The sequence below is a fragment of the Dendrobates tinctorius genome, unplaced genomic scaffold (genome assembly GCF_039654945.1).
Source record: "Dendrobates tinctorius isolate UK_male_01 unplaced genomic scaffold, ASM3965494v1 ptg000138l, whole genome shotgun sequence".
NCBI lineage: Eukaryota > Metazoa > Chordata > Amphibia > Anura > Dendrobatidae > Dendrobates > Dendrobates tinctorius.
Genome location: NW_027361806.1, coordinates 24,697,505 through 24,724,321, shown reverse-complemented (window position 1 = coordinate 24,724,321; position 26,817 = coordinate 24,697,505).

The window sequence follows — 26,817 nt, the reverse complement described above, 5'->3', positions numbered from 1 at the left end:
CAACATCCACCACGGATTCCATCACCACAGCCACATCAAGCCCCATACCAACACCACCAACAACATGTACAATTTGCAACTCCACCTGCATCTGCCCAATATGGCCACTTGAACATACTCACTGTAGGAGAGCGGTCACACCATGGGTATGGTCGACATGGCCATTCTGGGGGGTTTACACAATTGGCTACCACCAATCCACATGAGTATGTAAATCCTTACCCAAGTGGTCAGTACCATGTACCACAACAGGGAACTTCCTTGGACTGTAATCCAGTCTCATCCACCTCTGAGGGGTACGATCAGGTAGGACCTCAAAATACACAAACCACTCATGCTGACCTCCCGCCATCACCTCCACCTTCATACCAGAATTTGTAACAAAAAGTCTCCTAATGACTAAGCTGTTTTGTTTTAAGTGGAAGGTTGCTCTGTAATAGTAGCCTAAGTTGTCATATGTTTTGAATATGGGTTTTATTGGGCCAAAAACAGTGGTTGGAAATAAAAATGTTATTTCAATGTGTGTTTTTTTGTTTTTAACAATATATAGATGATCTGTACCATTTCCCTTTTTTATTTTATAATATAACAATATTTCACAGTTAATTCACTAACAGAAGTTTATGAAAAAAAGAATAGTCTATCATAACCTAGACACGGCATTGTCTTGCCATGGAGTTGATCCTTCTGGTGAAACAAAATAATTCATAAACACATCCCGCACTTTAAGTCCAGAGGGCTGACGACATGGATGATGTACATGTGCTGTAGCCATGCCATTATTTCAATCCACTCCATCATCACGATCATTTGATGGACAGTCATGGATCCTTGTGAAGTTGTGAAGTACGACACAGGCTTTAATTACCAAATTCACATTTCCTTCACATAGTTGTATGGCTGACATCAGGACCTGCCATTTAACACAGAGTATTCCAAAGGCACACTCCACCAATCGTTGTGAGTGGGACAGCTGATAATTAAATATTCTGCGATGGTGGTCCAGGGCTCTTGGGGGATATGGCCTCATGATGTTGCAGTTCAACTGAAAGGCCTCATCAGCAACCATCACATAAGGCACCGCTTCCATTCTAGACCCTGGTAGCTGACGTGGGTGTGAGATGTCCAAGTCATTAGTTCGCAGCTGCCGACCCATTATGGAAGAATTGAAGACTCTAGAGTCTCCAGCTCTTCCACAGGTGCCAATATCTACAATTATAAACCTGTAGTCACTGTAGACCAGGGCCAACAGCACTGCAGAAAAAAATTGTAATTGAAATATTGGGACCCTGAGTTTGGCGGCTTACGAACACAAATGTGCTTCCCATCCATGGATCCTATGCAGTTGGGGAACTGGCACCTTTCCTCAAAGCCACAGGCAATCCGCAACCAGTCTTCTTTTTTGGGCTCAAGCATTACAGAATTATGCAGAAGGGACCATATTTCCAAACAAGTAGAACGTATAATGGCTGAGATGGTGGATTTCCCAATCAAAAACTCCAGATGAAGTGCCGCATAGGAGAGACCAGTGGATAGAAAGCTACAAATAACAAGATACAAAAATAGACTAGAAAATGACATATCCACACATTATCGTAACAGAGTAGGCCATCAGAAAAGTTATCGTCATAGCAAACTAAGCCCTGGCTCACCAAGAGTCAGCACTGTTCAATGCCTAAGGAACAGATCACAACAACAAACAGCAGGGAATGGAAAGGACAAAATGTGATGAAGCAATTTAAGTTTTGATGAGGGAAACATACAGCAAAGATTTATACCAAAAAGAAGGGCAGAGTGGGTTTCAAAAAGTAAAAGACAGTATCGCTCAAACATAGGATGAATACATACCGTAATGTAAGTAAAAGGCGCTCCTCTGCGGAAATACACTTGGTGTCTTTAAGGTGATCCCAGCGCGCACAGCATCCAGCAGAATGTCAAATGTGGGCACGCTCATCCGACAGTATCGGTAGAACTTGTCAGGATGGCTGCGTAGAGAACCATACAGTCGCTGTAAATGACCTGTCGTCAGCCGTCGCCTCATAAGCGGATATACCCACATTCGTGTCCGCCTCCTCGGATCCACAATCACTGGGTAAGGTTTCCCAAAACGTCTGGACAAAACCTAGTGGAAAAGAACCCGCTCAGTTGTGCTGAAGGTTCGGGAACTTGTTGTGGAACCAATAAATAGGTTCCTTGATTAGGTTTTTATTCATTTCAGGCCATTGAGCCATTTATTTTAATGTGGAAAGTCAGTGAGAAATGTAAAGTCATACACATGACATACGGATGCATAGATGCAAGGAAATCACATAATCACATTGCAAATGCATTACACACGGATGACCATGCGGAGAACACTTGTGTGACTCTCAGCAAGGAGACTTGGATCGATTTTCCATACGACAAATGTGATGCCGGCCTAAGATGTAGAAAATAAACAAAACTTATACTCTCCTCTCCAGCTTCTCCGCTCTTCACTGTCTCCCCCCCCCCCATGGTCTTCAGTGAATCCTCTTTTTTGCTGCCGCGAGCACCGAGCCCATGTTTTTACAAAGTGTGAGGCGGTCATGATGTCATGATATTACACCATGCTCACAAACCTTGAGCATGCACGTGTGAAACCGGGATTCAGGAGATAAGAAGATGCTCCAAGTTCCAAAGGGGGAATGGTGAAGAGCGGAGGGGCATAATAGGGGAGCAATAGGGTGAGTATGAGATTTTTTTACTTTTTGATGTCCCTTTACGGTTTAGAGAAATGGCTGCAAACCGGCCAACATTTTCATGAATCTGTGTGATGGCAAATTACTAAAATTCTACATTTTGACAAATGTGGATTTTTGTAATACTCGACTAAAGTTCAATTGTTCTCGGATATTGCCGATCTTCTCTGCTCGTTATAGTTTTAGAAAAAGTGATTTTAAATTACTTAATTTCTGACTGTTTTACAAAAATTAAAAATAACCAAAATAGGAATCAAACATTGGTGGTTTATTTCTTTCTGTTCTGTGAAGCGGCTGATGGAAGTTTCCACATTGGCGCGGAGGTAATATCATTACATTGTGTTTCTAAGTTAAGCCTCTGGAGGAAGAAGCAGCGACGTATACTGAGGCTTCAGCGTTCATTACCGGGATTGCGTGAATTATCTGCAGTCTGTTTTTATCACACCAGAGAACAATGTGCGGCGTATTAACGTCCATCTTCATGACATTCAGCATCTCGATTTATCTGGATGAGTATCCTACCCTGGTAAAATTACACTCCGCATAGACAGAAAAGGGCCGAACAGTGACGACGGCCTGAAGTGATGGCCGCGTTTCTCCCAGGCTCATCCTGTATTATAAGAACATGAATGGTTTCCTTTTATTACCGAGGTCAGATTGAGATCACTAACGAAGGAGACACAGGGAATGTGCGATGATCTGATTAATTACTAGAAATCAAATGCGGAGCTGTGCGGTTGAAAGAGACACCGGCCTTAGAAAAACGCTGCACATTAACAGACAAACACACTGGGGGGGGAGATACAGTTACACTTCAGCTGGAAACCACAGGATTGGGGAACGATTGTTTATCCTTGACTGTGTGACCTGTGTCAGTCTTTATTAAGGGCCGGCTTTTTTGGGAGGGAAACTCGCTTCTTTCAAGTCAAATATCAGGTGCTCTTAATTTAGATGAATCCCAAAGTAAAATATTGGAAAATAGTAACTTTGTTCTATGTCTTTTATCAACTAGTATTACCTTTACGCTACTGAGTTTATTATGTTTTTTATCTTCTACTATTGATTATATATTATACAGTGTTCATGTTATATAATACATTAGGTTATTATTACTTAGTATTCATTGCGCATTGTAGTGTTTATTTTATAATTTATATATTTATGACATTACATTATTAAGCTTTTACTATACAGTAAATTGACTATGCATTATACAAAGTTTATTTTAGATTTTATGCATTTATTATATTATTAGGATTTTATTATCTAGTGTTAAGCATGTATTATACAGTATATTTTATATACAGTTGTGTGAAAAAGTCTTTGCCCCCTTCCTGATTTCCTTTTCTTTTGCATGATTGTCACATTTAAATGTTTCAGACACCAAACAATGTAAATATTAGACAAAGATAACACAAGTAATAACAAAATACAGTTTTTAAATGAAGGTCTTTATTATTAAGGCAAAAAGAAATCCAAACTTCCAGGGCCCTGTGTGAAAAAGTGATTGCCCCCTAAACCTAATAAATGGTTGGACCACCCTTAACAGCAACAACTGCAGTCAAGCGTTTGTGATAACTGGCAATGAGGCTTTTACAACACTCTGGAGGAATTTTGGCCACTGATCTTTTCAAAATTGCTGTAATTCAGCCCACATTGGAGGTTTCCGATCATGAACCACCTTTTTAATGTTATGACACAGCATCTCAATTGGATTAAGGTTAAGACTTTGACTAGGCCACTCCAAAGTCTTAAGGTACTGTCACACTTAGTGATGTACCAGCGATCCCGACCAGCGATATCGCTGGGACGGGGATCGCTACTTACCTGTCACACCAGGCGATCCTGCGTCCTCCCGCCTGACTCCACGCTCGTCGCTCGTTTCTCCACAGGAAGCGCCGCAGGAAGCTGACGACGAGAAACAGTCCAGCCTGTTCTCGCGCGATCAGCGGGGGAGCGGTCAGAGGTAAGTATCAGACATGGCGATATCGCTAGCAATATCGCTATAACGTCACAAGTTATAGCGATATTGCTAGCGATATCGCTTAGTGTGACAGTACCTTTAATTTTGTTTTTCTTAAGCCAAGCAGAGGTGGACTTGCTGGTGTGTTTTGGATCATTGTCCTGCTGCATAACCCAAGAACACTTCAACTTCAGGTTACAAACAGATGGCCGGATATTCTCCTACAGGATTTTTTGGTAAACAGCAGGATTCATGGTTCCATTTACTACAGCAGGTCTTCCAGGCCCTGAAAAAGCAAAACAGCCCCAGACCATCACAATACCACCACCATATTTTACTGTTAGTATGATGCTCCTTTTCTGAAAAGCTGTGTTACTTCTACGCTAGATGTAATGGGACATACAGCTTCCAAAAAGTTCAACTTTTGTCTCATCAGTCCACAGACTTTTCTCCCAAAAGTCTTGTGGATGATCAAGATATTTTCTGGCAAAACTGAGACAACCCTTTATGTTCTTATTGCTCAGCAGTGGTTTTTGTCGTGGAACTTTGCCATGCAGCCAGTTTTGCCAGTCTCTTTCTTATGGTGGAGTCATGAACACTGACCTTAACTGAGGCAAGTGAGGCTTGCAGTTCTTTGGATATTGTTGTGGGGTCTTTCATGATCTCTTGGATGAGTCATCACTGCGCTCTTGGGGTAATTTTGGTCTTCTGGCCACTCCTAGGAAGGTTCACCAATGTTCTATGCTTTTGCCATTTGTGCAAAATGGCTCTTAATGTGGTTTGCTGGATTTCCAAAGTTTTAGAAATGGCTTTAGAACGTTTTTCGGACTGATAGATCGCAATTACTTTGTTTTGCATTTGATTCAAAATTTCTTTGCATCTCGGCTTTTGAGGATCTTTTTGTCTACTTCACTTTGTCAAGCAGGTCCTAATTAAGTGATTTCTTGATTGAGAACAGTTGTGGCAGTAATCACGCCTGTGTGTGGCTAGGGAATTTGGACTCAGCTTCCCAAAAATGTGCTAAAACACACTTAATTTATTGTATTAGGGGTGGAGGGGGGGCAATCACTTTTTCATACAGGGCCCTGTAGGTTTGGATTCCTTTATAATAAAGATCTTAATTTATAAACTGCATTCATTTTGTGATTACTTGTGTTATTCTTGTCTAATATTTAAATTTGTTTGGTGATCTGAAACATTTAAGTGTGACAAATATGGAAAAGAATAGGAAATCAGGAAGGGGGTCAAACACTTTCTCACACTACTGCATTTATTATATTATTTGGTTGTCATATATACGGTATATATATATATATATAGTGCCTTGCGAAAGTATTCGGCCCCCTAGAACTTTTCCCCACATATCATGCTTCAAACATAAAGATACCAAATGTACATTTTGGTGTAGAATCAACTACAAGTGGGACACAATTATGAAGTTGAATGAAATTTATTGGCTATTTTCCATTTTTCTGGAAATTAAAATACTGAAAAGTGGGGCGTGCAATATTATTTGTCCCCTTTACTTTCAGTGCAGCAAACTTACTCCAGAAGTTCATTGTGGATCTCTGAATGATCCAATGTTGTCCTAAATGACTCATGGTGATAAATATAATCCACTTGTGTGTAATCAAGTCTCTGTATAAATGCACCCGCTCTGTGATAGTCTCAGGGTTCTGTTTGATGCACAGAGAGCATCATGAAGACCAAGGAACACAACAGGCAGGTCCGTGATACTGTTGTGGAGAAGTTTAAAGCCGGATTTGGATACAAAGTGATTTCCAAAACTTTAAACATCCCAAGGAGCACTGTGCAAGCGATCATACTGAAATGGAAGGAGTATCATACCACTGCAGATCTACCAAGACCCGGTTGTCCCTCTAAACTTTCATCTCAAGCAAGGAGAAGCCTGATCAGAGATGCAGCCAAGAGGCCTGTAACAGGGTCTACCAAGCTGGGGTACCTCTTTCAGTACCACCCCGTGTTTTCGGAGGTCCGCTCTGCGTTGTCTGGAGTCTGAATGAATGACGCTGGCTGGAATCCCTGGGTTACATGGGCGCATATAAAAGATCACTGCTTCTCCAAGTATTTCCAGTCTGACAACACTTTACTCACAGGACACAGAATATATCACACAGATACAGAGGGCAGGCCAATAGAAAAGCGGCAGACCAGACATGCATTACAAAAGCCGCAGGTGGCCGGAGCCTGCCGATGTTTACTGTGGAAATTGCAAAGGTGGGGGGAGGGCGGACAAAAGGGGAATGCTGATGCATTAGGGACATGCATCTCACATAGAACCTATTATCCATACATATACCTGCACAACATATTCTGGGTGCTAAGTGGTTCTGTAACACGTAACACGGCCCATGATCACTCTGGATGAATTGCAGAGATCTACAGCTGAGGTGGGACAGTCTGTCCATAGGACAACAATCAGTCGTACACTGCACAAATCTGGCCTTTATGGAAGAGTGGCAAGAACAAAGTGATTTCTCAAAGATATCCATAAAAAGTGTCATTTAAAGTTTGCAGCAAGCCACCTGGGCAACACACCAAACATGTGGCAGAAGGTGCTCTGGTCAGATGAAACCAAAATCGAACTTTTTGGCAACAATGCCAAACGATATGTTTGGCGTAAAGGCAACACAGCTCATCACCCTGAACACACCATCCCCACTGTCAAACATGGTGGTGGCAGCGTCATGGTTTGGGCCTGCTTTTCTTCAGCAGGGACAGGGAAGATGGTTAAAATTGATGGGAACATGGATGGAGCCAAATACAGGACCATTCTTCAAGAAAACCTGTTGGAGTCTGCAAACGACCTGAGACTGGGATGGAGATTTGTCTTCCAACAAGACAATGATCCCAAACATAAAGCAAAATCTACAATGGAATGGTTCTGTCATGGTTAGGACACGGTTAATGTCCTGTTCTCACAGGGTTAACTTTTGCCGGCCTCTCTTTGGATCTGGGAGGGGTATTTATACTCACTCTAGACTAGCATTCTCTGTCAGCTATGCTGTTATTCTGGCTGTGTGTCTGACCGACCCCCCTGGTCTGCATGTACTGCATTGCTTGTTTGATTCCTATGTATGACCCGGCCTGGCCCCTCACTCTGAACTCCGTCTCACGTTTTAGGTACTATTGTCTTCTCTGGTTCTGACCTCCTGGCTTGGCTATTGCTACTCCGCTACCGTTTGCCCCTATTGTACCGTCTATTGGCCGTTCTGGTTTTCTGATCTATTGCTACGTCCAGACTATCTGCTCTGTCTAACCCTTTGGTACTGTCCTGCTATCTCGTGCATTGACCTCGGCTTGATCTGGTTTCCGCCCCTGTCTATGCCCCTTGGTAACTTGTCCCATAGTTACCTTTCTAGGAGTTTTCCGCAAGCATGGGCTTTCTCTCTCTCTTCCTCTGCTTCTGAACGTATGTCAGTGAACTTGTTCTTTGAGGCTCTGGGGCACTTCTATGACGAGCCTGATAGAGTGCGTCTGGCAGAGGATATGGTGATGAGTGTGACACAGGGGAGGCACTCTGCTGAATGGTTCTGCTCAGAGTTTAGACGTTGGACGTCCGAAGTATCCTGGAACGCCGCCGCCCTGAGAGGGTTGTTTCTCAGGGGCCTGTCTGACCGTCTGCAGGACGCTCTGGCATTACATCCACCTCCTGATACCCTGGAGGACGCCATGATGCAGGCAGTCCGTATGGACCGGAGACTCCGTGCTAGAGGAATGATGCAACAAGAGTCTCCCTTCTACCCCAAATTGTGTGACACTGCACCTGTATCTGAGCCCATGGAGGTTGGGTCAGTCTCGGTTAAGGAGAAAGAGAGAAGGCACCGTAGAGACAACCTACTATGCTTTTACTGTGGAGCCTCTGGACATTGGAAATGGAATTGCCCCTCCTGCCCTTCTTCAGAGAAACCATCAGAGAAACGACTGAGTCTGGGCAACAATCGAGGAGATTGTCCAGACTCCCAGGTACATTTTTTCTCACGTATAAAAATGGTGCTCCAGGTTGAATTGGAACTCGTTGGCGGTCCTGTTATGACCACCGCCTTTGTCGACTGTGGTTCCTCCATTAATCTGATTGCTGCCCAAGTTGTGACTCTTAATAAGATAGGGACAGTCAGGTTAAAAGACCCTGTTAAAATTGTGGCTGTGGATTCATCCCCTCTTACCCGGGATGGAATTTGTTTTATGACTGAAGTTTTTTCTATGAAAGTGGGTTCCACTCATGTGGAAAATTTAAGTTGTTTCATTATGAACAATCTGCCTGCAGGACTGGTATTGGGAATGCCCTGGTTGCAACGCCACAATCCTCTTATTGATTGGGTGAAGGGGGAGATCACCCGATGGGGATGTAATGATATTGGTCTGTCTTGTAACCCGGTTCCTTTTGTCAATCCGATAAAATCTGTATCATCTCTCGGTCTGGAGGGTATTCCGTAGTACCTGAGAGACTTTAAAGATGTGTTTTCCGAAAGCGAGGCTGAGGCGCTCCCACCACATAGACCATATGATTGTGCTATCGATTAAGTACCTGGAGGCAAATTACCCAAGGCTCATTTGTTTAATTTGTCCAGGCCTGAGCGCCAAGCTATGAAAGAGTACATTAAAGAAAGCCTTCGCCAGGGGCATATTCGGCCCTCGGTCTCACCCGTGGCAGCGGGGTGTTTCTTTGTAAAGAAAAAAGATGGTGGGTTGCGACCGTGCCTCAACTTTCGAGAACTGAACAAAATTACTGTTAAGAACACGTACCCTCTCCCATTGATTCCTGATCTATGCAACCAACTCACGGGGGCCAAATGGTTTTCTAAGCTCGATCTACGAGAGGCTTATATCCTTATAAGGATCCGGGAGGGGGACGAATAGAAAACAACATTCCTGACAACTGAGGGGCTGTTTGAAAACCTGGTTATGCCCTTCGGCCTCACTAACGCTCCTGCGGTTTTTCAGAACTTTATTAATGTTGTTTTTTCTGACTTGATTGGACGTTACATAGTCATTTACCTGGATGACATCTTGATTTACTCTGAGGACAGTCACACTTGCATCATCTGCGTATGGTTCTTATGAGACTCCGGAAGAACCATTTGTATGCTAAGCTGGAGAAGTGCTCATTTTTTATGCAAGAACTATCTTTTTTGGGTGTAATTGTATCCGGGGAGGGATTCCGCATGGATCCAGGGAAGGTTCAGGCCATTACAGATTGGGTGCAGCCTTATGACCTGAAGGGGTTGCAGCGATTTCTGGGCTTCGCTAATTATTATAGGAAGTTCATTAAAGGGTTCTCGCAGGTGGTGAAACCCTTGACGGACCTCACTCTTAAAGGGGCAGATGTAAAAAATTGGTCTGTGGCCGCAAAAAATTCCTTCCTTGCATTAAAGAAGTGTTTTACTACAGCGCCTGTGTTGGTACAACCCGATTCGTCAAGACCTTTTATCGTCGAAGTCGACGCTTTGGAGGTGGGGGTGGGGGCAGTATTGTCACAGGGCCCCTCTACCCTGACTAACCTCAAACCCTGTGCCTTTTTCTCTAAGAAGTTCTCTTCGGCCGAGAGAAACTATGATGTCGGTAACAGGGAATTGTTAGCAGTTAAATTGGCCTTCGAAGAATGGAGGCATTTTTTGGAGGGGCCGCTCATCCCATTACGGTCATCTTTGATCATAAAAACCTGGCCTATATCGAGTCTGCAAAGAGACTGACCCCCAGACAGGCTCGGAGGGCACTTTTTTTTTTCTCGATTTCATTTTACCATCACGTTCCGACAAGGGTCTAAAAATGTAAAGGCAGATGCCTTATCCCGAAGTTTTGATTCTGTGTCCCCTCCAGAACCTCCTTCCTCCATTCTTCAACCGGGAGTGGTTGTAGCCGAAATCTCCTCTGAGTTACAGAGAGAGATTATGGAAGCACAAGCACAAGCTCCCAGGAATAAACCCCCAGGTAAATTGTTTGTACCTGAACAATTCCGTCCCACACTCCTTCAAGAATTTCATGATTCTGTGTTAAGTGCACACCCTGGTATTGCAGCTACCCGGGGCGCAGTATCTAGGGGTTTTTGGTGGCCCTCTACGGGTACTGATATAAAAAGGTTTGTGAATACTTGTGGGGTGTGCGAGCGCTCTAAAAGCTCTCAGGTCCGGCCGGCCGGGGAATTGGTGCCTTTGCCAATTCTGGATAAACCATGGACACACCTGTCCATGGACTTTATCACTAATCTTCCACCTTCCAAGGGCAACTAAGTGGTATGGGTAGTGGTTGATAGATTTTCTAAGCAAGCCCACTTTGTGCCATTACCTGCATTACCATCTGCTGAAACCTTGGCCCGCTTGTTTATACAGCACATTGTTCGACTGCATGGAGTGCCTGTGAACGTGGTGTTGGACAGGGGTGTGCAATTTGTGGCCAGGTTTTGGAGAGCGTTTTGTATTGAGTTGGGGGTCACGTTGTCATTCTCTGCTTATCACCCGGAATCCAACGGACAAACTGAACGCACCACCCAGTCATTGGAGCAGATTCTGAGATGCCTGGCCTCCTCCAGACAGGAAGACTGGTGTGAGGTATTACCCATGGCAGAATTTGCATTCAACTGTCGAATTAATCAGTCTACCGGAAAGTCTCCCTTTCAGGTCAATTATGGGTTTGTTCGGCAGTTTGGGGAATTTTCTCATATGGATTCGGATTGCCTTGGTGCCAAGGGGATGGTACAACAATTAAAAACCCTCTGGAAGGAGGTGCAGGGGAACATCTCCAAAGCCCAGAAGAAGTTCAAACATTTTGCAGACAGGAGGAGGGGGGTGGTTCCTGCGTTGACAGTGGGGGGAAAAGTCTGGTTGTCCACCCATAACATCAAACTTAAAATACCCTCTATGAAGTTGGGCCCAAAATTTATTGGCCCATACAAGATTGTAGAGGTGATCAACCCGGTGGCATACAGATTACAGTTGCCCACCTCCTTCAAAATCTCTAACGTCTTCCACAGGTCCCTATTAAAACCTGTGGGGACAGTTAGAGAAGATCCCTCATCTGTGGCTCCACCAGTGTTGGTAGAGGGTCAACTGGAGTACGAGGTAGGGCGCATCGTTGATTCGCGGTGGGTGACTTCAGTACCTTATCCATTGTAAGGGATATTCTGTTGAGGATCGGTCGTGGGTTCCGGCCAGTTCGGTGCACGCTGATCGACTGGTGTGGGCTTTTCATGCCAGATACCCTGAGAAACCTGAGGGTCCAGTGGCCCCCCATTAAGAGGGGGGTACTGTCATGGTTAGGACATGGTTGATGTCCTGTTCTCACAGGGTTAACTTTTGTTGGCCTCTCTTTGGATCTGGGAGGGGTATTTATACTCACTCCAGACTAGCATTCTCTGTCAGCTATACTGTTATTCTGGCTGTGTGTCTGACCGACCCCCCTGGTGTGCGTGTACTGCATTGCTTGTTTGATTCTCGTGTATGACCCGGCCTGTACCCTCACTCTGAACTCCGTCTCACGTTTTAGGTACTATTGTCTTCTCTGGTTCTGACCTCCTGGCTTGGCTATTGTTACTCCGCTACCGTTTGCCCCTATTGTTCCGTCTATTGCCCGTTCTGGTTTTCTGATCTATTGCTACGTCCTGACTATCTGCTCTGTCTAACCATTTGGTACTGTCCTGCTATCTCGTGCATTGACCCCGGCTTGATCTGGTGTCCGCCCCCGGCTATGCCCCTTGGTAACTTGTACCGTAGTTACCTTTCTGGAGTTTCCCTGCAGCTCCTAGCTCTGTGGAGCTTAAGCCATGCCCCCAGCACTCATGTGCTTCAGGTCCTGATACTCTGAAGCACGCATTGTCACCGCTGCTGCCCTGCTCCACTGGTATCTTTGAGCATGTTTTTTTGTACTCAGGACATGCGCACTGGCTCAGTGAGCGAGTGTAGTGCGGTGTTCCTGACAGGTTCACAAATAAAAGTATCCAGGTGTTAGAATGCCCAAGTCACAGTCCAGACCTGAATCCAATAGAGAATCTGTGGAAAGAGCTGAAAACTGCTGTTCACAAACGATCTCCATCCAACCTCACTGAGCTCGAGCTGTTTGCCAAGGAAGAATGGGCGAGAATTTCTGTCTCTTGATGTACAAAACTGATAGAGACATACCCCAAGCGACTGCAGCTGTAATCTCAGCAAAAGGTGGCGCAACAAAGTATTAAGTTAAAGGGGCCGAATAACATTCCACGCCCCACTTTTCAGTTTTGAATTTCAAAAAAAATTTAAAATAACCAATAAATTTTGTTCAACTTCACAATTGTGCTCCACTTGTTGTTGATTCTTCACCAAAAATGTACATTTGGTATCTTTATGTTTGAAGCATGATATGTGGGAAAAGGTTGAAAAGTTCCAGGGGGCCGGATACTTTCACAAGGCACTGTATATACATACATATATATATACAATACAGACCAAACGTTTGGACACACCTTCTCATTCAAAGAGTTTTCTTTATTTTCATGACTATGAAAATTGTAGATTCACTCTGAAGGCATCAAAACTATGAATTACCACATGTGGAATTATATAATTAACAAAAAAAAGTGTGAAACAACTGAAAATACCGTATATCTTATATTCAAGGTTCTTCAAAGTAGCCACCTTTTGCTTTGATTACTGCTTTGCACACTCTTGGCATTCTCTTGATGAGCTTCAAGAGGTAGTCACCGGAAATGGTTTTCACTTCACAGGTGTGCCCTGTCAGGTTTAATAAGTGGCATTTCTTGCCTTATAAATGGGGTTGGGACCATTAGTTGTGTTGTGCAGAAGTCTGGTGGATACACAGGTGATTGTCCTACTGAATAGACTGTTAGAATTTGTATTATGGCAAGAAAAAAGCAGCTAAGTAAAGAAAAACGAGTGGCCATCATTACTTTAAGAAATGAAGGTCAGTCAGTCTGACAAATTGGGAGAACTTTGAAAGTGTCCCCAAGTACAGTGGCAAAAACAATCAAGCTCTACAAAGAAACTAGCCCACATGAGGACCGCCCCAGGAAAGGAAGACCGAGAGTCACCACTACTGCAGAGGATAAGTTCATCCGAGTCACCAGCCTCAGAAAAGCAGCTCAGATTAGAGACCAGGTCAATGCCACACAGAGTTCTAGCAGCAGACACATCTCTACAACAACTGTTAAGAGGAGACTTTATGCAGCAGGCCTTCATGGTAAAATAGCTGCTAGGAAACCACTGCTAAGGACAGGCAACAAGCAGAAGAGACTTTTTTTTGGCTAAAGAACACAAGGAATGGACAATTTACCAGTGGAAATCTGTGCTTTGGTCTGATGAGTCCAAATTTGAGATCTTTGGTTACCATCACCGTGTCTTTGTGCGGCGCAGAAAAGGTTAACGGATGGACTCTACATGCCTGGTTCCCACCGTGAAGCATGGAGGAGGAGGTGTGATGGTGTGGGGGGGCTTTGCTGGTGACACTGTTGGGGATTTATTCAAAATTGAAGGCATACTGAACCAGCATGGCTACCACAGCATCTTGCAGCGGCATGCTATTCCATCCGGTTTGCATTTAGTTGGCCCATCATTTATTTTTCAACAGGACAATGACCCCCAAAACACCTCCAGGCTGTGTAAGGGCTATTTGTCCAAGAAGGAGAGTGATGGGGTGCTACGCCAGATGACCTGGCCTTCACAGTCACCAGACCTGAACCCAATCGAGATGGTTTGGGGTGAGCTGGACCGCAGAGAGAAGGCAAAAGGGCCAACAAGTGCTAAGCATTTCTGGGAACTCCTTCAAGACTGTTGGAAGACCATTTCCGGTGACTACCTCTTGAAGCTCATCAAGAGAATGCCAAGAGTGTGCAAAGCAATAATCAAAGCAAAAGGTGGCTACTTTGAAGAACCTAGAATATAAGACATATTTTCAGTTGTTTCACACTTTTTTGTTAATTATATAATCCCACATGTGGTAATTCATTGTTTTGATGCCTACAGAATGAATCTACAATTTTCATAGTCATTAAAATAAAGAAAACTCTTTGAATGAGGAGGTGTGTCCAAAGTTTGGGTCTGTACTGTATATGTATGCATTTATTTTCTGCCCTGAGAACCACCTCACACTAGAAGGCATCCCTGGCTCCAGTTTTAATTATCCAGCCAGGGACACCATCATCAATGCCAATAATAGAGGAAGAAAATTTATTTTTTGAAAAAATGTTACAAAAATCCAAAATCTTTACAATATAGGAAAATGGAATGCAGCAATTTTTCTGAATCAGAGATGGTCTGGCAAATGGTAAAAAATATAATCCTCACCTCACCTGTCCTGCAGCCCCTGCAGCCCGCTGTCCTCAGCAGCTCATTTTTTCATCTCCCATTACAGGGATTGTTGTCGTCCTCTTCACTTTAGGCCAGGACCTCCAGCATGAAGTCATAAAGTCAGGAGTAATGGCACTGAGCACCGTGACGTCTGACATCTCTTTTTTACTGTTGTCCATCTTTTACTTTTCACTTTTCCTAAACTACTTAGTTTATTTTTCCTCTCTGGGGGTTGACTCCTTATCTTTGTTGACTTTTCCTTTTTTTTTGGTTCCTAGAGGAAGTTTTCTCTTCTCCAAATGTTAATTTTTTTGTTTGGAATTTGAAGATATAAAGTAGAAACTCACCACTGAGTTATGTCTGATAAAAGAAATGACTTTCCTTTATCTTAAACTGAAAACTAAATAAAATATAAAAGCTCCAGAGCTGTAATCTATCAGCTGCCATACATCCCTCCTAAAGCCAGACATACCCACACATGTGGCCTGATCGAGCATGGATGCATTCTGAATGCAGATGACAGACATGTCTTGGCCTTTTTTATTGCGTATATTGTGAAGAAATGCCATAAAAACCAGCACATTTATTTTATTCTTCTATTGAAAAAATTGCGCCACTGACATCTACCTAATTTCCTAGGTGGTGCTGCACTAACTTTGCAAGTGGCCCTGACAATTGAAAAGGTGGCAATGCAAATCAATGGGCTGATGCACGCATGGTCTGACCTAGTGAATTGGTATGGCTGGGCCTTGTTGTGCTGCCCAAGCCAAGGAGTGTGCATTTTTCTGTAGACCTGATTGTCAGCTCCCTGCTTTAATTTATGGGCTTGCACCACACCCCTTTCACACTCCTAAATGTCTACTGGGAGTTTCCAGCTATAACTTTAATCTTTTCATCGTTTCTTTTGATTGTTCCAGTTCCCTTATCCCGCATGTTAGATTTATATTGGTCACCTTGGGCTGACTTAATTTTCTGCTTGCCTGATTCTTCTGTCTCTGACTCCCTCCTGGTTCTGACTTTAGCTATCCCCTTGATCTCATCTCTTCTTATTTACTTTCTTTCTTATCGGTCTTTTCTGGGTTTCTTCCATAAAGTCGACTTTCTGCTGCCAGCTCACTCCACCAGTCAGCAGCTACTCCATGGACACAACTCAGAGGTCCCTGTCCTAAGTTCAGATCCCTGTATACAGGTGATGGAGTACAGACGAGGATACCTCTGACATCTGCAAAGCAGAATGACTTGGGCAACGTCTATACTCCCTATAAAGACCAGCCAACTTTCCACAAGTGATTCTTCACCACAGTGTCCCTGCAGCAGGATGACCTAATATCAGCTCATTTGTGGGAACACTGTCTAAAAAACAGGGTTCAGTGAAACATGAAAAAGTTCTGTTCAGTTACTTTACACAGTTTTACAATTTTAGAATATCTTCTGCCATATTCAAAGCCATCTTGTACTCAGAACTGAATGGGAGCAATCACGGTCTATTTGGACAAAGTTCTGTGCTCTTAACCTCAATTATTCTGAAAGGAAGATATAGGTTTGATAAGTCCGTCTCTTTCTTCACAATTGCTCTACAAATGTTCTTACTTTTTACGACTTGTCGCTTCAGATTTCTAATATTTTCACTTTTGGGATTTTAGACCGCTTCCTTTTTTCTCGTCAAACATCTTAAAACGTTTTTAATGGTGACATTTGCATAATCAAGGAATCAGCAAGTTGACTACTAAAATGTACACAGCAATTAATACAGATGAAGATATGGAAGGCATTAATGGTTTTCTGTAAAACACTGACGGTTATTACCTTCCAGCTGTAAGTAAAGGTAATTAGCGCAACAAGGTGCATCGGTAAGTTTTATATTACATTTTAAACTTAAGCGCAAACATAAAATAAACATTAAAACATAATGAGAAATGATCTCGCTCTCAGGTTCTTCTCACCTTTTGCTGACCGGACGTTATTTCTTATGTTTCAGTTCGGGAACCTAGTTCTACCTTAAAAGATGTTGGAGGAAGCTTATCATAGAGAAAGCACAGTGATAGCTTTATAATATATTGTTTATCTGCTCCTAATTCCTTTTATGTTCTCCTATTAATTTTGGTCATGTGACCTCATAAGGGCTTCTCTGAGAATTTCAGGCCTATATGTTCCCTCAAGGAGGTCATCATGTCAGTTCGGCTACATTCATACATCCTTGTCAGACTTTCTAGCACTGTTCTATGGTTTTTCTAAGAGGGCACATAGACTCATAGAGTTTCATTGAGCCGTACACCCATTAGTTACAAAATTGCGTCTTTGTCTGTGATCTGTGAGCCTCTGTGCGTGGCTTTTTCTCGCCCATTTGGTGGATCAACTTGATACATAAAGTCTATGTGGATCCAGGATACACAGATGAAACTAGGAAGACCGATCTTGTACTTCATGCTTCCGCACTAGTTTAATCCGTTTGTAACTGTGGATATCGAAAGTACTCACCCCCTTGACATTTTTTCGTGTTTTGCTACCTCACAATTTGGAATTTCACAAGGTTTTTTTGAGAGTTGGCATCAGTTCATGTAAAGAACATGCCGACCAGTGTGATCATTTGGTTTAATTTTTGTTTTGAAGTAAGCAACAGACAGAACAAAATAATGAAAATATTCAGTGTGCATAACTGTTCACCTCCCTAAAGTTAGTACTTTGTAGAGCCTCCTTTTGCTTCAATTACAGCTGCAGTCGCTTTGGATAAGTCTCTATGATCTTTCCACGTCTTGCCACTGGGTTTTTTGCCCATTCCTCAAAGCAAAACTGTTCCATGTCCTTCTTGTCAATGTTTCCTCTGGTGATCAGCGATCTTCACGACTGACCACAGATTCTCCATTGGATTAAGGTCTGGACTGTGGCTCAGCCGCTCCAGAATATTTCCACGGTCCCCCTTACACCCCTCGAGTGTTGCTTTAGCAGTATGCTTTGGGTCAATGTCTTGTTGGAAGGTGAACCTCCGTCCCAGTCCCGAATCACTGACAGAATGAAACAAGTTTTGCTCAAGAATATTCCTATATTTCGCACCATCCATCTTCCCCTCGGCTCAAAACAATATGAGCAAATGCCCTGCTATATAGTCATGGCTGAAAGTGTTGCCACCCTTGAAATTGTTTCAGAAAATGAATTATTTCTCCCAGAAAATTATTATAATTACACGTTTTGTTATACACACATTATATTCGTTTGTGTGTAAAAAGACAAACTGGACATACTGTAATTTCACACAAAACCACAGAAATGGACAGAACAAAATTGTTGGCACCCTCAGCTTAATATTTGATTGAACCCTTTGGAATAAATAATTGCAATCAATCCCTTCCTATAACCACCAACAAGCTTCTTACACCTCCCACCTGGAATTTTGGACGACTCTTCTTTTGCAAACTCCTCCAGGTCTCTCATATGTGAAGGTGTCTTCTCACAGCAGCAATTGAAAGATCTCTCCACAGGTGATCAATCGGGATTTAGATCCGGACTCATTGCTGACACTTCAGAACTTTCCTGCGCTTTCTTTCCATCCATTTCTGGGGGCTTCTTGAAGTATGTTTGGGGTCATTGTCTTTCTGGAAGATCCATGACCTAGAAGCAAACCCAGCTGTCTGACACTGGGCACTACATTGCCACCCAAAATCCTTTGGTAATCTTCAGAATTTATTATGTCTGGCACACAGTGAAGGCATCCTGTGACAGAGGCAGCAAAACAACCCCAAAACATCTTTGACCCTCCACCATATTTGATTGGAGGTACTGTGTTCTTTTCTTTGTAGCATCATTCCGTTTTCAGTACACAGAAGAATGATGTGCTTTACCAAAAAGCTCTATCTTGGTCTCATCTCTCCACAAGGCGCTTTTCCAGAAGGATTTTAGCTTACTCACATACATTTTGGCAAACTGCAGTCTAGCCTTTTCATGCCTCTATATCAGCAGTGGGATCCATCCTCATTTCATTTACATGTGGATGAATAGCTCATGCTTACACTGATGCACCCTGAGCCTGCAGGACAGCTTGAATTCATTTGGAACTTGATTGGGGTTGCTTATCCACCATCCAGACTATCTTGTGTTGCAACAGTTCATCAATTTTTCTCTGACATACACGTCCAGGGAGATTAGCTACAGTGCCATGGGATATAAACATCTTGGTTACTTTGTGCCCTGTGGATAAAGGAAAATCAAGATCTCTGGAGATGGACTTGTAACATTGAAATTGTTGATATTGTTCAGCAATTTTGGTTCTCCAGTCCTCAGGTGGTTCTCTTCTCCTCTTTCTGTTCTCCATGCTTAGTGTGGCACACACAAGCAAAAAATGCAAAGATTGAGTCAGCTTCTTCCCTTTTTATCCAGTTTCATGTGTGATTTTCATATTGCACACACCTGTCACTTGCCACAGGTGAGTTTCAATGAGCATCGTATGCTTCAAAGTTGTTTACCCACAATTTTGGAAAGTTGCCAACAATTTTGTCCTCCCATTTTTGGGATTTTGTGTTAAATTTTGTCCAATTTGCCTTTTCTTCTGAGTTTTTTTTTGTGTCATTTCCATACACAGGAAGGAAATACACATGTGCAATTGCAGTAATTTTCAGGGAGAAATACTGCATTTTCTGAAACAATTTCAAGGGTGCCAACATAAAACGAAGTGTTTCTCCCTGAAAATTATTGCAATTACAAATGTTTATTTCCTTTGTGTGTATTGGAGCAACACAAAGAAAACAGAAAATTAAAAGTAAATCGAACATAGTTTCACACAAAACCCCAAAAATGGGCCGGACAAAATTGTTGACACATTCAGGTATGACTAAATATAAATTACAAGAGACTTCAGGCTCAGGGACCGTATGTCACTGCTACCTCTACCCCTGCCATAGGTGTGTCCCTGCCTACAATAATAATGGCAACTTTTCCAACAAAATCATATACCGTAAGCGAAACATAGAAACAAGTCTGCAAAGCAGACGTATTTCCCTTTGGCTGCCATTGCGCAATCTCCTTTAGACTTCAATGGTAACTCTGATAACCGAGTCGGTTTGAACTCTGGCAAAGTATTTTTGAAGTCACGGATGCCCCGCGAAACTCTTATGTTTCTTTCCATGTATAGTTGTACACAGTGATAAGCACACAATGCAGTTTATAGAGTTGCACAATATTCGGTCTTTCATTGATCTTCAATGGTGCTGCCTCGAAGACCCTTTCTAGAAGTGTGTTGGCCCTCCAGCGATTATTTTCAGCCTTTTTACGTTTAGAGAAGACTAAACTTTTCTTCGATGTTGGTAAAGTTAGATTCACGGTCTACAAAGATGAAGCTCAGCATGAAACTTACTCCTTCAATACCGGCATAGAAAGCAAGAAGCCTTCTGCTTCTTGTATATTTTCATAGCCTACATTATCCAAGGGAATATTATTGGCAGTGCGCGCAGTGGAAAAATCAGCAATGTGTTGTCTCTTGTAGCACCGTGACTCACATGGAAGTAACCTCGTGATTCTAGAGAAGGAATGTGGACATAGATTAATATTTTTTAATCTTTCCGTAAGAAATCGACCCTAATGCTAAATAACAGGCACCAAAATACCCTCAGAAGGGGCTGTCCTCTACATCATCATAATGATATTCATTATTCATTATTGCTTCGCGGTCTTGGCTCCACTAAGGGCCATCAGGTCACCATCATGGCGGCAATAATTTTACCAGATTACATAAAAGTGTGTACTGCACCACGTTTTCCAGCTATTTTTTCAGACTAAGAAGTAATCTCCACAATCTACCTCCAACACAGAACCTAACCAAAAGCTGCATTTTTTTATCCTGCAAGAAAATTGTCAATGAGAATTGTTAGAAATGCTTGTTTCACAATTATCTTGCGATGGAAACAGGCTGACGACTATTCAATGAACGAGCAACTCACTCCCCCATCGGGTAAAATGATCTTTGGTGCAGCCCAAGAAATCATCGTTCCTGGCCAAGCATGATTCTGTATAAGCAGGACTCTCATCGCACAGAATTAGGGCTGTACAGATTGCTCAGGGCACAGGCATTTAAACAATAGTGTAAAGTTTAACAAATGGAGCTTGTATCATGCCCCAGGACATAGAAGGAAACAGACCTAAAGAAGCCCTATTTCTCCTCCTCATCTTCCTCTTCCTTCTCCTCCTCCCTTCAAAGTTTTTATCCTCTTAATATATAGCAGTCACCATACTATACAGTACTGCGCAGCTACAATTGCTCATTTTGCCTTTCTACCCCATTAATTCTTCTCTTTACTTTGCTCTATGTAGAAACAGGAAATCTCTTTTCCCTGTTCGTGTCATCCCCCTCTTCAACTCCTAACCTAGCTGTTCCTCTCTGCCACAGACTTTTGCAGTGACTCATGACTCATGCAGAAAAAACTGACCTCCTGTTTCTTCATAGAGCTTAGGAAGATTCATCTCGTCAGTTTTTAATCACGTGACGTAGAAAGCAAAATAAACAATTGTAAATAGACAGTGAGATAAAGTATGATTGCAATATATTAAGAGGATGCAAATTTTGATAGGAGGAGGATGATGAGGAGGAGATGGAGGAGGAATATGAGTGGGGAAGAGGAGGAGGACTAAAATAAGGAGGAGGAAGAGGAGTGCTTTAACCCCGTTCTGTCATGTGACATACTATCCCGTCCATGTGCCCTGGGACTTAATTCCCAGGGACTGGATAGTACGTCACAGCGATCATCGGCGCCCATGTGGTGAGCGCCACTGATCGCGGCCGGGTGTCAGCTGATTATCACAGCTGACACCCGGCACAATGTATCAGGGGCGGTCACGGACCGCCCCGACACGTTAACCCCTTGCACACCGCGATCAAACACGATCGCGGTGTACCGGGGGTTAAAGGGAAGCATTGACAGGGAGGGGCTCCCTCCGTGCTTCCCTGAGCCCTCCACAGCAGCGCAATGTACAGCGCTGCTGCGGGGAGCTTCATCCCTGCAGGTCCCTGAATCCAAGATGGCGATGGGGACCTTCGGGGGCCTGCAGGGAGTTGGCTTCCTCAGTGCCTGCATAGCGCAGGCATGAGGAAAGCCTGTGCAGTGCCTGTGACAGATCACTGATCTGTCACAGTGATCTGTGATGTGACAGATCAGCAATCTGTCACATGACAGGTATGTCCCCCCTGGGACAATGTAATAAAGTTAAAAAAAAAAATGTAAAAATAATTTTAAAAAAATCGCTACATAAATTAGAAAAAAAAAATATTCCCTAATAAATTCATTTTTTGGAAAAAAAACCAAACAAACAATAAAAGTGCACGCTGTTACGGTTAGAGGAAAAAAAAGATGTACCTGAAAGTGGACCCTCTGGGTCACGGCTCCAGAGCCCCCGGGGGCGAGTGCCCAGGTGAGGACCACCCCCTATACAGGGAGTGTTAGGGACAGGCCACCAGGGGATAGAGCCGCAACAGCCGGAACCAAAGGGATGACTGAGGCAAATAGAAGGAAGGTACTGACGTGGACAATAAGCGAGGCACCGGGCAATGCAGGGACCCAGTGGGGTACAGGACTGGAGAGCCAGGGGAGCACAGGACCGGAGGCTGAAAGGTAAGGAGCACAGATGAATAAGGAGAAGGACGGCAGGTAACCGAAACGGGAAGGAGAACGCAGGGAGCAGGACAGAGGGAAGCAAGCCTCAGGGAGACTGGGAGGGCAGAGCACTGGAAAGAAAGACCAGGGAAGGCAGGCAGCGAACAGCACTAACATACACAGACAGAGAACGAGAGGGGGCCTGAGACAGTGAGCACCACAGCAAACAGCGTCACCGTATATGATAATCAGGCGTCTTACTTGAGCCGGCGCCGGGCATATGTAGCGGTGGGCGCCGCCATCTTGGGGGCGGAGCTAGCGCATCACATGATTCAGGAGGCCGTGCGCTGTGTGCTGGTAACCGTCGCCGAGGGAGCCGGAGGCCAGGCGCGGGGACGCGCTGAAGAGCAGGAGCGCGCCGGACCGAGCGCGCAGCAAGGTAAGCAGGAGCAGGGACTAGCGCCGTGACAGTACCCCCCTCTTTACGCCCCCTCCTCCTAATGTTGGAGAGGAACCGTTTCATGATGCGGGGAGCATCAATATTCTCTTGAGGTTCCCATGATCTCTCCTCGGGACCGAAGCCCTTCCAATCAACCAAAAACAGAGTCTTTCCTCTCACAGTCTTCCTAGCCAGAATATCTCGCACCTCAAAGGTGTTATCCGAACTACATGGTTGTGAAGTTTGAGAAGGTGCAGAATGAAAGTGGTTAAATACGGCTGGTTTAAGGAGAGACACATGGAAGGTGTTGGGTAACCTCAACTTGTAAGCTACGTTGTTGACCCGACTTAAGACCTCAAAGGGACCAATGAAACGTGGACCCAGCTTGTAGGAAGGGATCTTCAACCTGATATATCGGGAAGCTAACCAAACCTTATCACTAGGGCGATATGGGGAAACGTCTAGCCGTCTCTTGTCGGCATACCGTTTCATTCTGAGGCTGGCACTTTCAAGAGCCACTTTGGTCTCCCTCCAAATCTGAGAGAAGTCTAAGGACAAGGAATCCGCTGCCGGCACACCCGAGGTGGGGGACACAGGAAGAGGAATGCCGGGATGTTGACCAAAAACCACAAAAAAGGGAGATTTGGAGGAGGCTTCACTAGGATGATTGTTGTAGGCGAATTCCGCCCAAGGAAGGAGAGAGACCCAGTCGTCCTGATGAGCATTGGAAAAATGTCGAAGGTAAGATGTTAAGGCTTGATTGACTCGCTCCACTTGACCATTCGACTGAGGGTGATAGGCTGAGGAGAAATCCAATGTTATCTTCAGCAATCCACAGAGAGCTCGCCAAAAACGGGAGGTAAACTGGACTCCTCGATCCGAGACAATATGTTGAGGAAAACCATGAAGGCAAAAAATGTGAAGCAAAAAGATCTTTGCCAACTCGGGAGCAGTAGGTAGACCAGGCAGGGCGATGAAGTGGGCCATTTTGGAAAAACGATCCACGACCACCAATATCACCGTATATCTAGACGAAGGAGGCAATTCAGTGATGAAATCCATGGCAATATGAGTCCATGGGTTTGCAGGTACTGGTAACGGATGCAAGAGGCCCGCAGGAGCATGCCGGGGAACCTTGTTTCGGGTGCAAGAAGGACAGGAAGCAATGAAGTCTTGAACATCCTTGCGAAGCGAAGGCCACCAGTAATGGCGGGAGACAAGCGAGAGAGTCTTGTTAATTCTGGCATGTCCAGAGAATCTTGAAGAGTGACTCCAACGCAGAACCTTTAATCTATCCTCACTCCGAACAAAGGTCTTACCAGCTGGTGGGGAAGCCAGGCCTACTGGAGCCACGGTAAGGATCTTGGCAGGGTCAATGAGATGATTTGGACCCTCCTCCTTGTCCACAGACATGAAGGACCGTGAAAGGGCGTCCGCCTTGACGTTCTTCTCCCCGGGTCGGAAGTGGAGTTCAAAGTCAAATCTTTCAAAAAACAGTGACCATCTGGCCTGCCAAGGGTTGAGCCTCTGGGCGGACTGAAGATAGGCCAAATTTTTGTGATCCGTAAGAATGATGAACGGATGGAGAGCACCCTCGAGGAGATGGCGCCATTCTTCAAGGGCCATCTTTATGGCCAAGAGTTCCCTATCTCCCACAGCATAGTTACGTTCGGGAGCGGAGAACGCCTTAGAAAAGAATCCGCAGGTAAGAGTGCGGCCCGAGGAGGACTTTTGCAGGAGAACTGCTCCAGCTCCCACCGAGGATGCATCCACCTCGAGGATAAATGGCCTGCTGGCATCCGGGCGATGAAGTACTGGAGACTTAGCTAATTCTTGTTTCAGGGCAGCGAAAGCAGCCTCTGCTTCAGAGGGCCAACGATGGGGGTCGGCCCCTTTGCGGACCAGAGCTGAGATGGGTTTCGACAAAGACAAGAAATGAGGGATAAATTGCCTATAATAATTGGCAAAGCCCAAAAACCGCTGGATTGCCTTTGCTCCGGAGGGACGTGGCCAATTGAGGACTGCCGAGACTTTCTCCGGATCCATCTCTAGTCCCGAGTTCGAAACGATGAAACCGAGAAAAGGTAATGACGTTTGCTCAAAGAGACATTTCTCCAATTTGGCAAAGAGATGGTTCTCTCTGAGCTGTAGAAGGACTTGGCGAACATCTCGGCGATGTTTGGCCAGATCAGGAGAGAACACCAGGATGTCGTCTAGGTAGACTACGACACAGGAGTAGAGGAGATCCCGAAAGACATCATTGACGAGTTCTTGGAATACGGCCAGTGCGTTGCAAAGCCCAAAGGGCATAACCAAATACTTGTAGTGTCCATCACGCGTGTTAAATGCAGTCTTCCACTCGTCCCCGGAACGTATGCGAACCAAGTTATAGGCCCCTCGAAGATCAAGCTTGGTGAATACATTTGCCCCCTTCAAGCGATCAAAAAGTTCAGAGATAAGTGGCAATGGATACTTATTCTTCACCGTGATCCGATTCAAGCCACGATAATCGATGCACGGGCGCAGGGACCCATCTTTCTTCTTTACAAAAAAGAAGCCTGCTCCTGCAGGGCATGAAGACTTCCGAAAAAAGCCTCTAGCCAAGTTGTCCTGGATGTATTCAGACATGGCTTGGGTCTCTGCCGGAGAGAGGGGGTAAACCGTACCACGAGGTGGAATGGTACCAGGAACGAGCTCGATGGGGCAGTCGTAGGGACGGTGTGGAGGAAGAGTCTCAGCCTCTTTCTTGTCAAATACATCCAAAAAATCATGGTACACCGGCGGCAATCCATGGGGAACAAGGGAAGGACGGGGATCACCAATGGGACGCACCGACAGCAGACACCGAGCCCGACAAGACTCCCCCCAGCGCAGAACGTTGCCATGATGCCAATCTAAGGTGGGCTCATGGAGCCGCAGCCAAGGAAGACCAAGCAGAATAGGGTGAGAAATACCTGCTAGAACGTAAAACGTAATCCTCTCTTTGTGCAGCGCCCCTACCTGCAACTCTACTTCATGAGTAACTAGAGTAACCGTCTCCAGCAGGGGCCGACCGTCTACGGAGGTGAGAACTTGCGGTATTTCCAAGGCCCTCACGGGGACAGAAAGCTTATTAACCTCCTCTAGCCTAATAAAATTCCCGGCGGCACCCGAGTCCACATAGGCCACCAGAGAAGCCCGCTTCCCACCAACATGCAAGAGGACAGACAGAGTGAGGGGAAGAGAGGTATCACCTACACCTAGGGAGGCCTCTCTTACCTGGTCTAGGCGGAGAAGTTTTCCGGACGTTCTGGACAAGTTCGGATGAGATGGGAACCGCTACCACAGTAGAAACACTGACCGTGGAGGCTCCTCTCCCTACGATGCTGGTCTGAGAGCTTCAGGCGATCCACCTGCATCGGTTCGGGCGTCGGGGGTGAAGGGAGACTCCTGGGTCGAAGACTGGGTGGAAGAAAAAGGACGAGAAACCCTTCTCTCCCTATCGCGTTCTTGAAAGCGGAGGTCAATTCGCGTAGCTAAGGAGATCAAATCCTCCAGAGCTGTTGGGGTGTCACGACCTGCGAGCTCGTCCTTTATACGACTAGAGAGACCTCGCCAGAAAGTACCCACCAGGGCCTCATTATTCCAACCTAAGTCTAAAGAAAGAGTCCTAAACTGGATCGCATACTGGCCTACAGTTAAAGAACCTTGACATAGGTTAAATAGAGCCTCAGTAGTGGAGGCTAAACGGCCCGGTTCATCAAAAACTCGACGAAACGTATCCAGAAAAACGGAAAGCTGCGTAACTACTGGATCATCACGTTCCCAGAGCGGATTGACCCAAGCC